Genomic DNA, 5,731 nt, shown 5'->3' with positions numbered 1-5,731 from the left:
CTCAGCGCCTTGCGCGGGTCTGGGGGAGAGGAAGGAAAGAGCGCCGCCTCTGCGTCTTTCCTCCTCGCAGGTAATTTATGTCTGAGAGCGGAGCAGATGGCGGGTAATTTAGCAATTACCGTGTGCGGGAACGGGACTCGCGCCTCCACATGGAAGCCAAAGATTCCCCGCCGCAGTCTCATCTCATTTGCTGCCTGTTTTCTCTATTTTGTCTCCCCTTCCCCCGCCGCACCTCGCTGAATCCCAAAACTCAGACGGAGGGGATCTCCTGCATGGGGTCCCTTTTCATCCTGACCCCTCTCGACATCAGGCCTAGGTTTTCTGCCTCAGAAAACACGAGGGAGAGCCTGTTTGCTCACTGGGAGTTCTTCCTTCCCCTCTCACCTTCAGCCTTCTTGCTGCTGTAAGTGACCGTACTGTACTGGGAGGCTGTGGGGTTCTCTCCCAACCTTCTTCCCTACCGCCACTTCTTCAGGCTTTCCACGGTATTTTCCCCAAATATCTGGGTTCCAGACCCTCGGTTTCAGAATAGGCTTCTGGACCCCAAAGTTAACCCAGCGGCTAAGGAGCCTGGGTGCCTGCACGGGCGGCAAGGGGAAAGCAGTGATTATTAAGGTGAGAGGGGCCCCAAAGCCCTTTGGAGCTCTGTCCAGGCAGTGAGCATGTGATGAGTATGCAATGGCTGACTGAGAAGCTGGCCTTAGTGAGGAGAGGGCAGGCAGAGGGGACGGAAATGAGGCTGGAGACATCTGACATGCCTCCTTCCCCTTCCACTCCCTTCCTCTATGGGCCACCTGGGGAAAGGATGCTGTGAGACAGGCCCTGGGCCTGGAGACCTCCCAAAGCTGCATGGGAGTCGGGGGTGTCCTCCCCTCCAACCAGCCCAGCCCAGGACACAGGACACCCATAAGCCAGAGGCTGTACCCCACACACACCCTGTCTTCGGCCAGAGCCCCTAGATCTCTGACCTTCACTCTCACCCCTAATCCTAGACTGCAGCTTGAATGCTGCCATTCCAACAGGACTTCAGGTGACCTCTGGGCTCTGCAGAGCTGGCCTCTCAGGCTTTGAGACACCCTCACCACACTCTCCCAGCTCCTCCTCATTCCTCAACACCAGAGGAGCACTAATTAATTAGCGTGTGCAACCAGCCATAGGCACCATCTCGTTACTCACCACAGGGACCCGCTGTTAACATACCAGACCCCCGGGACGCGGGCACACGCCAATTACACAGCTAGCAGCTCGGCTAATCACGGCTCCTGGTGACACTGTGGCTTACAGAGGAATCCCCACTTCCCTCCTCCCACCTCCCCCTACACTCCTGCCTCTGGGAACAGGAGGCTGGAAGGGAGGATGTGAAGACTGAGTGGGGAAAAGTTGAAATGCTGGGAAACAGGAGGCCAGCCATGGAGTAGCTGAGGGGAGAGTGGGCGTGAAAAGTTAGAATTCCCCTACAAATTACTTTAGGCTGTAAACAGCCACTATGGAATTAGTAACTGCAACAAGAGGGTGTGCTGGTTAGACTACAAGAAGGACTTCCTGATGAGGCCATTGCTAGGGTAGAATTGGACCTAACAAAGGACAGCCTTTCTTCCTACAAGAAACAGCCAAGGGAAAATGGTCTGTTAGGTGGAAGAGGAAGGGAGAGAGGGGAAGTTCCAGGAACTTAGGTATCTGGTGCCATCCTGTCCCTCAGCCACAGTTCAAGGGTACAGAGAGGAGGCGGCCTCACTGCAGACACAGATAGACGGCTTCCCTCCCACACACGTCCCATTGACTTTGCCATTCTGCTGTCACTCCACAGCTTCTCCGAGATTTAACATATTGACTCTCCGAGCTGCAGAAAATTGAATTTTCTTCATTACGACTGTCTCCCGACAAAAGCAGCTCATAAATTCTCCATCTTTTTCAGGCTTCCCACCCCCTCACCACCCAACATCTCTCCACGGTATTCACATATTTGAACATGCCATTCACATGGGTGTAAAGGCAAGGCATGACCAGCACTCCCCACGGACACACCATTCACAAAGACAGCATTGACAGCATTCACCCCATCCCTCACTGCCCATACATAGATCCAGTCTACTCCCAGAGCTGGCCCCTGTCATCAGAAATGAGGGTTCATGTCTTCTACAACCAGGGTGGGTCCAAGTATATGGTGCCCCATATAGCAGATTCATATGTCCCACATCAAGGGGTGAAAGGTCCCATGCCTTAGCCAGTGCATGTACGTCTATATTGTGCCCCATCGGCAGTCTCACGGATGACACTGTCACGTGGGACAGAGTCATCTGTCCTGAGATACAGTATTCACTCCAGACCCACCTCAGTGCTACCTGGGCATAGCTACAGGTCCCTCCCCGCAGTACTGGAATCCCTGTCCACACTCCCACCTGGGAATAAGCCCACAAGTATGAAGCATACACAAGTCTCTCAAGCTTTGTATAGTCATAGACATGGAACGAGGAGAGGAAACATCTCCTAGGACCTAGTGGGGAGTCTTCCTTCACACCACAGCAACCGCTCCTGTCTCCTCCCAACACTGTCCCCTGCCCATACACATGTTAAGCTGCTGGTCTTCTTCCACGACTATAGTACCTCAGCAGTACTCCTTAAGGCACAGACACCTCCCTTCCACCATCAAGGGATGTTGGATTTGGCCTCCCACTCCAGAGTGTGCTTTCCCCATCTGACTCTCCTGCTTAGGCTGCAGGCACAGCACTGGGGAAGGGCAGGGCCTAGCTCTTGTGGCACCTGTGCCAGCCTGGCAGCTGAAGCTGTAATAGATGGGCAAGAGGCCAGGCTGATGGCCAGCTCCATGTGGCTTGTGCCCAGGGCCAGATTGGGGCGGGAAGTGGTGGGCTAGGTGCCCAGGCACTCCACCTTCCAAAATGCCACACAATCTGTGAGTGGAGAGAGACAGAAAGAGGGACTCAGATAGATTCAGATGAGGACATCCCCTGAGACCAGACTAAGTCAATCTCTGGCCCCTCAACAGCTGCTCCCACCCCTACAACTCTGACCCAGGCACAAAGGAAGTCACCACAAACAAGAGAGAGGACAACCAGTTATTTTCAAGAATAACTAGCCCAACCTCACCAACAGGAAAACTAGAGATTCTGGAGGTACAATCAGAAACAATGATAAGAATGATTCCTCTATTAGGAGAGGGGCTGAGACTTGGGAGGTCTCCATGCATTTTTATGTCAGCTAATTAATATACAAATGTTATGTACAATGCAGATGAATATCTATTGCCTTTGCAATCCCGAACCTTCTCCTCTTGGTACGTGGTACTAATACATACACACACACACACACACACACACGCACACACACACAGTGTATATGATTAGCTGGACCGTTTTTCCCAGCACTTAGGTTTCTAAACTATCTTCCATCTTATCCCTTAAGAGCAAGTTTGGAACTACACAAAGATGGCCAGGAAGGTTGAGCTCCACAATATAAGGAATGGCTTTCTGCAGACTCAGATGTACCTCAAATCCTCTTTGTCCAGAAGGAGAACAACCTCCCCCATGCCAACCTTACCCACGCCCACCCCAAACCTGCTCCTGGCGGGGTGCAGTGGCTTACACCTGTAATGCCAGCACTTTGGGAGGCTGAGGCAGGTGGATCATTTGAGGTCAGAAGTTTGAAACCAGACTGGTCAACATGGTGAAACCCTGTCTCTACTAAAAATAACAACAACAACAACAAAAACTAGCTGGGCGTGGTGGCGAACACTTGTAATACCAGCTACTGAGGGAGATGGAGGCAGGAGAATCGCTTGAACCTGAGCGATTGTTACAGTGAGGTTACAGTGAGCTGAGATCACTGCACTCCAGGCTTGTGACAGAGTGAGATTTTATCTCATAAATAAATAAATAAATAAACAAACAAACAAACCTACTCCTTCTGCCAACACCCCCTCTCAGGGAAGGACTACATCCACTCAGATGCCCAAGCCAGTACTCTGGGATCAGCCATGACCCTTCCTTCAAGTTAGAATGAGACATGGGAGCCTGTTGCATGTATTAAATGACTTAGGGACTTTTTTTTCTTTTTTGAGACAGGGTCTCACTTTGTTACCCAGGTTGGAGTACAGTGATGCAAACACAGATCACTGCAGCCTCGACCTCCCGGACTCAAGTCATCCTCCCACCTCAGCCCCCAAGTAGCTGGGACCACAGGCATACGCCACCATGCTCAGCTAATTTTTGTATTTTTTGTAGAGACGAGGTTTTGCCATGTTGTCCAGGCTGGTCTTGAACTCCTGAGCTCAAGCAATCCTCCCGCTTCAGCCTCCCAAAGTCCTGGGGTTACAGGCATGAGCCACCACACCTGACCCCCTTAAGTGTTTTTTTTAAGCTAAAAGTTTAACTTTTTTAGCATCACATGTCTACAGACATCAAAATCATTACTTCAAAAGTCAAAATGTCCTGTTTCTTTCATTGCCCACATCCTGCATGCTACTTCCTAAATATCTCTGTGTTTATTGCTGCATTCTCTCTGACAGATGAGAGACAGGTCTTAGCAAGACAACTGAGCTGCCTCCTTGTTGCGTTCTCAGGCTCCACGGTTAACCTCCCCACTTCCCCCGATTCCCATAGCACTGGGGAGGCCAGAGACGCATAGGGAACAGGCCAAGCCACACAGTTTCCCAGAGAGAAGTATTTTGAAACTGTCAGAAAGCTGATAGAATTGCAAAGTACATGAAATCAGCTACTTAAATTGTGACTACAACACACAGCTATTTATTTTGTGACAGGGTAAAAATTTTCAAACATTTTATCAATAGAATAATAAAAATAAGGAAACCCTATAACCATGTGAATAACACTATCTTGAGGGAAATCGGCCACATTCATGACCAATCAGCCTGTGGCCTGATGCCCCGCCAACATTTTGGTTGGCTGAATTCCAGTCTTTCTTCAGCAGCGAATCTTTGCTTATGTGTGGTTCACAAAGTTGGTGCTCTATAAATTTCAGTGGAATAAATGTGAGACGAATAGAGGTATGAGCATGTGGTCAGATCAGAATCAAAAGTCTTCTTGTCAGAGGTATCTCTTCTCCCAGAACAACTCTAATGATTCTAGAATGTTGATTCAACCCATGTTGATAAAGCATGCAATGGGCACATGACTAGATTCTGTCTCCAACCCCTATTATATGAGGCCATATGACTGGTTCTCACCAATAAGATAGAAGTGGCAGTAATGTGTTACTTCCAAGCTGTGAAAGTTTAGAGTGTGTGCCTTCTCCACATGCTCGCTCTTCCCCATCTGCTGGCGGTGACACCTGGGCAACCTGAAGCCACATATTTCGGAAGGCAGATTCACAGCATGAACAGATCTGGATTCTTGAGTCACCTGACCACAAATATCCACATTGGACTTATGTGATACATAAATTCTTATCATGTTAAGACACTGAGATCTGGGGGTTGTCTGTTGCAGCTGTTATATCTACTCTAATACACGAATCAAGGTAATGAGGCCAAAATGGCAACAAACCAGACTTGTAACACTATCGAATTTGGACTGTTATGGATGCAGAGGGCACAGGAGAGCACTCTGGAGTCAGGAATTCTTGATTTAAATATCATACTAGGGGCCGGGCATGGTGGTTCATGCCTGTAATCCCAGCTTTTTGGGAGGCCAACGCAGGTGGATCACCTTAAGTCAGGAGTTTGAGACCAGCCTGGCCAACACAGTGAAACTCCGTC

The sequence above is a fragment of the Mandrillus leucophaeus genome, unplaced genomic scaffold (assembly GCF_000951045.1).
Source record: "Mandrillus leucophaeus isolate KB7577 unplaced genomic scaffold, Mleu.le_1.0 Scaffold414, whole genome shotgun sequence".
In the NCBI taxonomy this organism is placed as follows: Eukaryota; Metazoa; Chordata; class Mammalia; order Primates; family Cercopithecidae; genus Mandrillus; species Mandrillus leucophaeus.
Note: the sequence above shows the minus strand (reverse complement) of the source record.